Genomic DNA, 13594 nt, shown 5'->3' on the forward strand with positions numbered 1-13594 from the left:
TAATTAAACAATAAGCTTCTTGTTTTTTACTTTCATTATTCAACCGCATATATCAAATCATTACTTATATATAGCTGTGTTGCATCTTAGGTGCGTCAAACTAGATCGTATTAATTATTAGACCCCGAAAACTACTATAATTAGTTCTGGCATGGCTGTCAGAACTCAGAACCGATTACATTAAAATGGCAACCGATACGACTGGACCTTTATTTGTCCTTTTACAGGAATAGCAAGCGTTACTTTTCTCCGTTCTCCCGACAAATACGGATAATTTCCTATTATTAGGTTCACCTAAAAATATTGTTCCGCATCCAAACTTCGACTACAGATTGCCCTCGTTTGTGTTTCACACACGCTATCTATTATTTCTATCTCTATCTATTATCTGAAAAACTATTACATAATACAGCTTTATAGAGAACCTATGCTCAAGCTCAATAGCATAATCTTTTTACGTTATTACTCTTCAACCTTTTATTTTAATGCTTTTATTTACAGTCGCATCAACAATTATAGTCATTAGCGACTAAAGTAACACTATCATGTAGTATTATATAAAACAACAAAAATAAATAATAAAGAAATAGGGGAATTAAGGAATAAACATAGATAGGTAACAATAATAAATACAAAATAAAATACATAAATCACACAAAAATCACCTTTTTCTTATTTCCTATAAAACAGCAAAAAATAAAAAAAAAAAAAAAAATTAATACTTTTTATCGATTCAAAGGAAGTTTCGGATATACTTTCTTTATGTCCTTTTTTTAGATTATTTTTCATCAAGATATAGTTTTCTCATCTGTGTGTTTCTTGTGAACAGTTTTATTTTGATGAAGCAAGTGATTTTTATAGGCTCTCGGTATTTTAATATTAAGTTGTCTAAAAAATATTGAGCCTTTGGAGGTCAAAATTGAGATCACATTTATGGTTATTGGAAAATAATATTATGAGAACACGTAAGCCCCATTTTTTTCAAATACTTTTTGCCATTTTTCCGGTAACACCATAATCCCACCCCTGTAAGACTACTGTTTCCGGTCAAAAACTTGTGACACGTGATTTTCACAAGCCTCTTTTGAAACTAACTTAACACCTTCTAGGAGTTTTTCAGAGACCGAAACAAATGATAGTCTGATGGTGTCAGGTCCGTGTCTATACGGTGGAAGCATTAAAACCTCCCAGTCAAGTTCTCTCAATCTCTGACGTTAAAGATGTATAGTTTGGCGTTGTCACTGCGGTAAGCGACACCCTTTTTGTTGACCGGTTCAGGCCGTTTCTTTTAAATTGCTAGTTGCAATCTCGCTAATCGTCGGTAGTTAGGTTTGAGTTTATGCACGATGCCCTTCCAGTTCCACCAAACGCACAGTATAATCTTCCTGGGCGTAAGTTTAGGCTTTGCCATAGACCGTTGAGCTTCTCTTCGCTTCTACCTCGTTCTTTTTCGCACATTATTGTCGTAAGTTATCCACTTCTCATCACTCGCGAACAACCTCTTCAAAAAACGGCTCGAATTCGTTACCTTTCAATAGATATTTCCAGAAAGAAATTCGATCGAGTAAATTTTTTGTGTCAGATCATGCGGTACCCAAACGTCGAGTTTCTTTCTGATTCCAGCTTTCTCTATATGATTTAACGCTGTTTGGTGATGTATGTTTAAGTCATTGGCGATGTCATGACTGCTTACATGTCGGTTTTCCTCAATTTTTGCCAGAATACGCTAACGCTATCTCGTGCACAAAAGACTTTTTACTTTTACTTTTTAGATTACCTATTATAACTATAAAAAAATAGAATCTTTGAAAAAAAAAACAGTAATAAATTTAAAAAAAGTAATTTATTTTTTATACATGTTTACATTTTAACTTTTTTGAAGTCAACGCCAAATTAAGGTTTATTAATTGATTGGCAGTTGTTTTTAATTTTACATTGAATTCTAAAAGTCGAAATTTAAAGAATAATCCTTTTTTTAGCACAAAAGTATATTTTAATTAAATATAAAGATAAATTCACGCTGAAAATTATTCATTATAATCAGCTTGAGGGTAGATATAAATTATAATATTTAATTAGCTTATTTGATTGAGATTAATAATGGAACTATGAAGAACAAATATAAGTAATTTAAAGATCTAATATGAATAAATAATTACAACAGAAATATTAACTTAATTACATATACAGATTACAGGTTTGTTGATTTGTTGTCAGTTTGTACTAGATAATTCTAATTGACATAATTCAGTATTTTCAGAAAGAGATTATTACTATTTATTAAGTAAAAGAAAAAAAAGAAGAAAATTGATTATTATATATGAGGTGAAGATGTAAAATAAGCGATGGATTTAACTAAAACTTTGAAATATTATTTCAATATTTATACTGACGTTTTCTTTTATTACCATCCTTAGTTGTCTTTCGGCTTTCTAATCTTAAATAATCTTTAGATTTATTATATAAAATTGTTTATTTATTTATTTTTTTTATTAACGTCTGATTGTTCCTTTATCCATCCGTACGGAGAACATGTATATGAAGTACTACATATTAAAAAAATATTAAGCGTACACATAAACTCAAAGTGCAATAAAATAGTAAGCGATTTGGGTTACTATGAATCTAAAACGAAATTGAACTCCGTATCCAATTCTTGTTGTTTATTTTTTCCGTTTTTCATGTTTTAATCTTCAGTTCTGTTTATTGTTACTTAAATTTCATCGGATTCCTTGACTTATAAATTTTCATTTATACATAGACGTATGACTTTTATCTATAGTTTTACTATATTTATCGTGTGTAATATAAAAATGACTTTAATTTTAATGTTTTGTTTGGTTTCCTCTCAATTCTTGTATTCTAACGCTTTCTCTCACCTCAAAATGTAACGATTTTCGTAAGAACACTATATTCGAGTACCCATATTTCATTTTGTTTTCCTTTTTTCGTGTTTTTTTTTTTTTATTTCCTGTAATCGGGTCCATTCCGAAGCAGACATCTTTTTTCCACTGAATCCTTGAATGAGTTTAGTTGGAGCATTACTCAACCACGGAGGTATTAGAAACAAAAGCTTTCTCCTTTAGGGCTGTATTCTCATTTGATAAAATTAGCTCATTTACTTGCTTCGCGATCCCCAATTTGAAGTTCTCTACTTCCTAATACCTCGTAATACCATTAGGAACAAGAGGTTTAAGGATTAACTGAGAATCAAATCCCCAGCCCTCTTAACACAGATCTGCTCACCGACCAAAGTTTCTCAAATCGGATTGGCTAGTGAACTTTCAGTGGTTGCTTGGCTTTGTACGTAGGTTGGATGAAAGATTAAGAAACCGTTCTTTCTTAGTGCTCTTATATTGCGTATCATATTTTTATTTGTCTCCTCCTCTTTGTTTCTTGAATTTTCTAAAATGATTTCATAGTGGTGTTTACGGTTTCTTATTCCATTCTTGTTTGTTTTTGTTTAATTTTTTTAAGATATCCATTTAAAATGAGATTTTGATGAATTTATCATTTTTCCGCTTTATACAATCTTTTTTTTGTAGTATGTGCATGTGTGACAGCATCCTTTTCCGTCATCCGAAAGATTCTGACGTCAGGTCTATTGGATCTGATGAAAAAGAATATGCTGATTTATTTTTGTAGTTAAGTACAAAAGTTTTAACAAACACACATTTTTATTAATTATTCGTAAACAATATACGAAAAATAGCTGTGCAAGTAAGCCCGGTAAAATAAAAGAAAACTATCAAATATTTTATATTATTTATAGATGGTAAATCCGTGAAATTTACTGTTAGCATTTTTTCGCAGTATGTTACTGTTTGTTTGCGCGCGAATTTGTATTATGGATTCTTTTTTTATTTTATAAAGTAATAAACATTACACATTTTTTTTAAACTAATTTTTATTTTAAATAATTTAATTCATTACATATATATGAACCTGAGTGTGTTTGCGGGTTCTTACAAGCTTTTACTCGCATCTACTCTTGAAAGATGCTTAAAATACCGTGTGTAATAGTGACTGAGATCAGTAAGAGCCATTATTGATTGTGGTGCAAAGCAGATGAGCTAGGCGCTCCAGGTTGGACGACATTCCTTTTGTTGAAACAGAAAAGAAATACGAAGCCTGGTGTCTCCTGTCTCCCTCATCTGTTCTTCCTCGCTTTCTCTCTCTCTCTTTCTCGCTATGTGTGTGTGTGTGTGTATGTGTGTGTGTCTGTAGACACATGTATCTTCTTTTTGTGTTTGTTACTTTTTTCGTTGGCTTTTTTCCCATTTTGGATAGCCTACTTGTAGTCTGTCGTTGTCTTTGTCGATCAGTCCTGAATATTATGTGTGTATGAAGTAACATTAAATTTCTTGTTAATCTAATTTTCACTTATCTTACATTTTTATTTAATCAAAATTTACTTTATACACAACCATTATACTCGTGTGTGTGTGTGTGTGTATATATATATATGTATGTATATATATATATATATATATATATATATATATATATATATATATATATATATATATATGTGTGTGTGTGTGTGTGTGTGTGTGTGTGTGTGTGTGTAGTATACCGAGTGTAACACGAAGTTCACCCGGGACTTTCGTAACCTATTCTACTCGTGAAAGTAATGGAAAAAATTTATATAAAAATATGCCTTAAAATTCTTTTTTGTTTACGAGATACGGCTGATGAAAGATTTCGCTCGTATTTGAGGCTACCCTGGTGAAATTGAGTTCGTAGTGAAATTTTTAAGATGTTTATTATGAAGAATTTGATTTCTTATGGTTTTTGACCTGAAAAATCTAATTAAATAGGTCCCAGAACCGTAGTTGCAGTAGATTTTGAGAAATTTGTCGTGTAAACCAATAAATTGGGGTAAAAACCTTGTTTTTTTACGTTTTGATGTACAATAATTTTGTTGAATGGGTAATAAATACATACAACGTTTAAACAGCAATTGTAGAGAACTTAATTCTGAAAAAAAATGGTTTAAGATAAATTTAATAAAACAAAAAAAAATTAGAAAAATTAGAATTTTATTTAGAAACAGTACACTAGACCAGTGTGCATTATAAGTACCAGTTTATAATAATAAATAAGTGTTAAAAAATGAGCCCGCCATTTTCAACCCTTTTCTCGGCACGCTTCTATACTGCTTTTGTTACTCTTTTTAGTTCTTCAGGACTCTCCTTTAAATTGCTCAGCCGCATCCATGATACCGACAATTAATTCCTCACGAGAATGTATTTTTTTTTTATACGCAATATTTTTCAACCATCCCCAGATGCAAAATTCTAAAGCTGTTAGATCACGTGACCTTGGTGGTCAGAAATGTGGACCTCCACAATTGATCCATTTCTCACGGAAATGATGATTAAGTGAGTGGAAACGGCGCTAGAGAAGCGGGAAGGCGCGCCATTGTGCCGGAAATATACTTTGCATCTCAGCGCTAGAGGAACATTTTCAAGCAGATGTGGCAATTCTTCTTGAAGAAAGTGCAAGCAGACCTCAGCATTTAAGCGGCCAGGTAATATTTAACGGTCCAAATAGCTGATTGTGAAGAAGGTCGCACTGTATATTGACGCTAAATCGGTGTTGAAGTATCTTCCACCGTTTCATGAGAATTTACTTCTGCTCATGTATGCTCGTTGCGTAAATTGTTGACGCCACCTCGGGTGAAATTTGTCTCGTCCTTAAACAAAAAAATACTAGGTAGTGAACCTGTTTCCTGAATATTGTGAAAAATCGCGCTAATTATTTTGGAATCTGTAATCTTGCGATTCGGAAAACGTATTTCAGATTCCACTGTTGCAGCTTTAACATTACCATTACACGCACCCAAAATGAATGCCATATTAGCGTATTCCTCTAATGCCAATAACTACGGCATTACTTCAATGGAAAATCGATCACGTTCAAATTAAAATTCACAGAAAACCTCTAACGATAGCACAGTTCACAGTACCCGATTTACTTAATGTACCTTACAGAATTATTTAAACACTAATACTGTATTGCGCATTGTTGATCAGCTGTTATTATTTTATTGCCAACTTTTAAGTAATTTTATAAAATAATTTATTGTATTTCTGTCAATAAAAAATTATTATCCAAGTAATTTATATTTTACAATTGTGTAATTTCCAGTTTTAAATTTTTTTAACAGCAATTTCTAACAGTAAAATTTTTTTAGAAATTTTTCTTATCACCTAAAAAGAATTTGGTTTTTGTTTACATTAAAGAAGTACTTTTCTGACCGATGTAGTAAATGTACTGTTTCTAAATAAAATTCGAATTTTTCTAACTTTTCTTTGTTTTATTCAACTTTTCTTACACCATTTTTTTTTTCAAATTAAATTCTCTACAAGTTTTATTTAAACGTTTTACATGTTTATTGCCCGTTTAACGAAGTTATTGTTTGTCAAACATAAAAAACAGGATTTCTTTATCCCAATTTATTATTTGTTCCCCAGATTTCTTAAAAACTACTGCAGATACGGTTCCGAAAACTAATTTAATTGATTTTTCAGGTCAAAAATCATAAGAAATCAATAATTCTGTACGTTAATTAACGTCCTAAAAATTTCAGTACGACCTCATTTCAGCAAAAAATCCAAAATCTTTCGCTAGTCGTAATTCGCAAACGATGTATTTTAATTAAATTGTTTTCCATTATTTTCACGAGTAGAAAAGGTTTTGAAAGACCCGGCAGAACTTCGTGTTACACCCTGCTTATTTATATATTTTTAGTTTAAAGAATATTAGCGAAATATTGAGTCAGATTAAAATAATATTGTTGGAGACGGTTATTGAATCCAAGTTGTAATGAGCAATTCTATTTTTACAATTTATGTTATAATTTTAGCAATTATATATTCTTGTCAATATGGTAGGATATTTTATAATAAAAGAAAAGAATTGTTAAAACAATCAACCTCCCGGATTTTTTTAGTACATGATGTTTGAGATTCCAAAGTTAAAATCTAAAATAATAATTGTTACAAAATTTTGAAGGTATATCTGTGCTTTACTATTTATTTTGGAAGAGTTTTATCTACAATCTTTGATTTTGGTATGAAAAATCTTGTTTATTAGGGGATCTATAACAATTTTTAAATATCGAATAAGGTTGTTGGTAGGTATTCAAAAGTTTTTGAAACTTATGAAGGTCGGTTTTGACGAAATTTTTCTTTTTATTTGTTTTAATCTAATAAAAAAAAAATATTGAAAATGTGAACATCGAAAGATTTTTGAAGGAAAAAGTGTATATACTAAGGTAAATATTATTTTTCCCTGCATGCAAATTTTAATTCTATAACAGGTGGGAAAAACAATTTTAATTTTTTTAACTGGTATTATTAGCTAACACAATTACCATTCAATCCCTTTCCAGTTTCTTTTAGAATAAGTTCGTTAAATATATCAGAATTGATAATAATGAAATTTAAGTTAAAAAACAAGAACCAATTTTTATGCTTCAGTGTTGTTGGAAAAAATAATGTAGGAGTACTGCTGCTTTCCATGACGAATTCCTTAAAAATTTTCGAATTCACTACTACCGCTTATCAACATTTCCATAAGCTTAACATAACATTTGGAAAAACTAGAAACACGTAGATGCACCAATGTGATAAATCTAAAACTAGTCGATAACTTGTTGCGGAGTCATAAATAATCAGGTCTCAAAACGTCAATGAGAAGGTTTCCGTTGAATTGAAAATCCCTAGAAGAAGTCTACAAAAAACTTTAAAGGAATTGAAGTTTGAATTATTTGCCCACGTTGCCTCTTGTACTTTTGTAAAAATTATATTGACAGAAGGTTATCGAAGAATCTATTATTCATTGTAAAGTATATTTTCATTTCCATGACTCAGTGATAAAGCTTGCTTCAAACTAAATGACCAACTAAACCGTCATAATTGTGTTTATGGGTCTGATGAAAAACCTCACGTACTTAAGGATAAGAAACTTAATTCGCCTAACGTTCATATTCGGCGTGGGATCACAAAAAAGAATAGGCATGTTGGAACTTTATGTCTTTGAAGAAATATTTTTAATAATTTATTCATATCTTTAGAGTTATTATTCCTAAGCTATTAAATTAAAAAAATTAATTGAAAAATAAACATGGCCGCCATTTTGTAATTTTCGAAGGTATTTAAGTCTTGATTTTTTTTAATTTTAAAACTTTATTACCAAGACGTTTACCAAATATTAATGTGATTCGTCTATCCGAACTTGAGATATAAATTATTATATAAACATAACAAAGTGATGGACAGGGGGTGAACGAAGGAGAAATTGCCATTTTTTGTTTAGTTTTACAAGTAGAATTTGAAAAAGTATAGCCAGCCCACCATTGTAGAAACAGTCTGTGTACATATTTCTTTTTTATGAAACCTTTGCTTGTTTTCAAATATAACGGAGATAAAGTATACCTATCGTTCAAGATTTCACCTTTTCATATTTTATTTTATTTTTTTTTACATTTCTCAACGTCCCTTGATCCAGACAATGGAAAATAACCCAACAACTTTCTTACATGTGAATCAGTCTATGTCCATATTTTTGTAGCATAATTTGAGGTTTAATAACTCTGTTATCATCATTTACGAAAAAATCCTAAAAATGTTTAACTTTATTCCGTTACGATGGGAAATTTTACTATTGATTTCAGATCTGATCAAACAAAGAGGTTGGTTATTTATAATGATGACTAAGGTACAAGGTATCAAAGAGGATTGATTTTATAAGCAATTTTATTACTGAATAGTGTTAATAATGAGGATATTCTACAATTTTTTTTTAATGAAGTTTCCAATCTCAGAATGTCGGTTAGTTTTCAAAGTATGAATAAATTACTTACATTATAAGTATAATACATTTTTCTAGAGCATGGATGAAATACTAAATGGTGTAAATAAATACTTTCGATACAGTTTCCTTTTTTTGCCGACTTCAGTAAAGGAAATAGAAAAAAAATCACCAATTCTCAACTCCTACAGTTTAAGTTTTATTTTAGTGTTTACCAATTTACCTCTAATTTAGTTAAAAAGTTGAATTAAAGGAGTAATCAAAACTTCTTTTACTGTTTATTGAAACCTTTTATATTCTTTTCTTTTATAAGTTCTATTTAATAATTAAAAAATCTGATGTGGACACTACATGACTGCCTTGTACGCCTGTTAAATTTCATATACACATTTTTTTTTAAATGAAAAGTACCTGAAATTTTATTTCATTAATAACTTCTGATTTATTTGTATTATTGAATTATTATTTATCGTAAAACCTTTTTACAATCAGAGGTTTATAATTATTAATAAATCAATATACATTTAAATTAACAAAAAAAAATGAAGTCTTATTCGAACCGATGTGTCTTCCTCTTGTAAGATCCAAATATTTCATTAATTAAAAATTTATTTGGCAATAATTCTGGAACCAGTGAAAATAAGTACCACTTATGATAGATATATCGTTAAAAAGCTCTCAATGAGGGCTTATTACTGCAATTAAGAAAAAGTCCAAAATCCAATAATATTTGGATTTTGGACTTTTTTTGGACACTTTTAGTTCAGCCGATTGTAATGAAAAGGGGAGGTGCACAATTATATGTTACAAAAGTTCTAAATCCAAAATTTTAAAATCTTACGTACGGCTAATCGTTTTTGAGTTATGCGAGATACAGACGTCACGTCAAAACTAGTCAAAATGGATTCAGGGAAGGTCAAGATAAATATTTCCGTTGAAATCTGAAAACCGAAATTTTTCGCGATGACAATACTTTCTTAACTTCGTACAAGGAAGTAAAAACAATTATTTGATCATTATTTTGTAATAACTTGTCCATACTGACGACAATTGTCGGTCTAATGAGTTCAGCAACATTAAGGCTAGTTTTTATTTTTTATTCTATTTTTTAAATTATAATTATGTAATGCCGTTTGTATTTTTCTTCATTTATTATTTTATATAAAAGATATTTATTCTATTATCTGTTCGGTAGCATTTAATTATATTTAACAAAAATAAATAAATGTATTTAAATTCAGATCGGCATCTCTTATGAGATGCCGATCTCACAAAAGAAGTGATTGTAAATTTGTAAGTAAACAGAGAAAACTTAATTTAAAATTATTTGGCTTATTTTATGTAAAATTCCAATTTTTTTACAAATTAATTGTAATGGCAAAATCATTTACAATAACTGGCTGTTATTTTTTTAAAATAATATACGTAATTATTTACTTTTGTTAATTCCATATATATATATATATATATATAATTAGTACTTTATTACTGGTACTACTGTTTAAAGATAAAAATAAAGAGCTTTCTTGCTTACAATGCTGAGTGATGCTATTATATTTTCTTCTAAGGATATAATTTTTTTTTTATTATTATTATACGTGTTTTGTTTTAATATAGAGTAGTAATGGTCTGTATATATGTATGCGTGTGTGTAGGTCTTCTCTCTTCAGTGTGTTTCATTGCGTTGGGTGGAGCCTGAGTGTGGTATACAACTCTCCCATTGTCTGTGTGTGTGTGTGTGTGTGTGTGTGTGTGTGTGTGTGTGTGTGTGTGTGTGTGTGTGTGTGTGTGTGTGTGTGTGTGTGTGTGTGTGTGTGTGTGTGTGTGTGTGTGTGTGTGTGTGTGTGTGTGTGTAAATGAGTGAGAACGCAGTATAGTATAGATGAGATAGAAATGGAACGATAAAAGAAGCATATAGGTAAGTAAATAAAATAGATGACTGGAAATAATTCGTGCTGGTGTTGTAGCTGTGGTGGGAGGGATAAAGCATTTATAATGATGGTATATTATATATATATAGTATTTTGTTTTGTGTTGGTTTGTCGAGGGGGGGGTTGCGTTACAAAGAACCGGTCGTAGCGATTATCTGTTCACGACCTTGGGTTTGGAATCCAGGCGCGCGACCGTGAACTCGCGTTAAAAGAAGAGAGTAATATTATGTATAGTACTAATAGTAGTAGTACTACGCGATACTAGGGAGTGTATAGATATAGTATGTGTAGTAGACTCGTCCGTATGCGGTGTGGAGTGCGGAGCCAGTCGGTCCCCGGGGTTGGTGACCGACATACACCTTCTTTACCAGCTATAGCAGCCTGGTACTGCCTTCCAGTGCTACTGGTCTTACTGCTGCTTGCCTGCCTGTCGTCGTTTTATACAGCATTTATAAAAACCCCGCGCTCAGTCACACAACACACACACACACACACGTAAAACACTTCTTTTCAGTTGTGTGTTCATTTACTTTGATCTCGCGACATCTTTTGCAAGGTCTTCTCTCTTTTTCTTCTATCTTCATCACATGATATTATTATAGTAATTTAACGCAGTCGCTTTAACCTTTTGTTCGTTCGTACTTTATTTTTTCTTTATTTATTTTCATTCTTTCTTTCTTTTTTGGTATTTCTTTCTTACTATATTGTTTGTTAGCTTTTTGTTACTGTTGTATATTTTTATTATTGACGTACTTTTATTTTTATTTCTTATATCATTACTATTAACTTTTTTTTTTTTTAATCTATTACCGTAATTTATCTATTTGAATATTTTTTATGTAGCATTTTGTTTGTTAAATTCAGTATATGAATTGCAAAGAGGTTGATTGCGGAAGAAGTATAGTTTATTTTTTTATATTTTGTTACATTTTTATGTATGAAATATAACATTCATGAAAAAAAATTGAATCTGGAAATTCTTTAGAGAAATATCTGTATACTATAGAGAGACCAAAATTCAGTCAGAATGTCCATTTTCTGGGGCCAAAATTAAAAAACCAAAGGAAAAAGTTTTGATAATTTGAAAAAAATTATAATAATTATATATATGTAATTTTTCAGTATTAGAGAGTTCCGTAACAGTTTAGTCGTAGGAATTAAACCGAAATTGTTATTTTGTGTGTTATTTTAAGAAATATATTAAAGAAATTACTGTCTTTTTAAAATAAAATAAAGCGCTTTAGAAATAATTATAGAAATTGCAGTTACAATAAAATATATTTAGGGAATCAAATTTAAAAATAAATAACAATATTAATGATACTTATGAACTCTTGATTGGATGAAATTCATACTTATGCTAGTCCCAAAACTTGATTACCCTAAAATTATATAATTTTTGTTAATAGAGTTTAGAAATAAATTTAGAAAAAAGTTAAATAAAAATAATTAATAAAACGAATGATTTTAAGCTTAAAATAAGGAAAAGTTTCATACAAACATATGTCCAAAAACGCTTTGTTACCTAGTTACGGCTAGAGAACGTTTCTCCCGGATTTCAGTTCCCTCGGTAAAAAGAGGTCAAACTGAAATTTTTAAGGCGTTATAATAGGGGTAAACGTGATGGTTTTTTTTATGTTTTTTGACCTGAAAAATAGAATAAAACAGATATCAGAAATGTATCTTCCGTAATTTTCATGGTATTTAACGTAAAAGAGGAAAATTCATAACATTTTTCTGTTAAGTTGTGTTTTAATAATGAAGTTGATTTTTTCTTGTTTTTGATAGATTTTATTTCAACAATGTTTTCAGAATTAAATTCTCTACAAGTTTTGATAATAAAATTTACGCATTTACTAGTCCTTTAACAAAGTTATTGAACTTATACCTAAAAAAAACCCGCATTTTTCGCCTTAGAATCGCCTCATTTCACTGGGGGAACTGAAATCCGGGGGAAATGTTTTGCCAGCAAAACTATAACAAAGAGTTTTCGGACGTATGTTTGTAAAGACGTTTTTCCTTATTTCAAGCTGTAGAATCAGTTGCCAAATTATTTCCCTTTCTCCTGAATCAGAAAGAAAATTAAATTACACCTTTATAATTATTATACAGGAATAATCATAATGGTGCAATTTAATTTTCTTTTTGATATTACGTATTATGAAAATTCTGTAGATCATGCAGGAATTTTTCCTGTTCATTCTCAATGGATAATATAGAAAATAATAGACCAATGTTGGTATACTGTCCACTAGTAAATGTAAACAATATTAAAATTACATATTGTTATTATTAAAAAAAATTATTTTCAACTTAAGTGTATGATATTCTGTAAAACGGTTTCTACAATAAAGTTGTTAATGAATAAAATAAAAAGTCTGGCATATAAATGAAAAGCCAGATAGAGAGAAAAAATTACAATAATTGTAAGTACGAGACAATGCTTTTCCTGAGGTGCATTCGTAATTTTCCAGTACCGGAACGTTTGATTTTATATTCTAGTAGACCGCAAGAATATGGTTCACAGCCACAGGCGGCTGGCTACTTGACAGTGTTATGAAAAATGCACATACATTTAGATTGTGCTAAATTTCATTCATAAATTGTTAGGGTAGTTTTATATGTGAACAGCAAAGGTATTTGCCGTGGAAGAACTTTATCTTATCTATTGTACTGTTGTTGTTAATACAAGACTAGTGAGTGGTTAAAGGTGTTAAGACTAGCTGTCATGCTAATGTCTTTTGATAATAAGACTGAATTCTTCTTTTCATTATTTATCTACCTGTGAATAAATCCTGTCGATTTCTTTAAATTCTGTTTTGTATGTAATCATTGTCTGTTAT

General features: G+C 30.0%; 1 protein-coding gene across 3 annotated transcripts in view; it reads left to right on the forward strand.

Annotated features, from left to right (window-relative positions):
- The window catches only part of LOC142326756 (uncharacterized), a 288474-nt gene that overhangs the window by 246039 nt on the left and 28841 nt on the right, over nucleotides 1-13594 (forward strand). The gene's annotated exons all lie outside the window — the stretch shown is intronic.

This window comes from Lycorma delicatula, chromosome 6 (assembly GCF_047948215.1).
Source record: "Lycorma delicatula isolate Av1 chromosome 6, ASM4794821v1, whole genome shotgun sequence".
Classification (NCBI taxonomy): domain Eukaryota; kingdom Metazoa; phylum Arthropoda; class Insecta; order Hemiptera; family Fulgoridae; genus Lycorma; species Lycorma delicatula.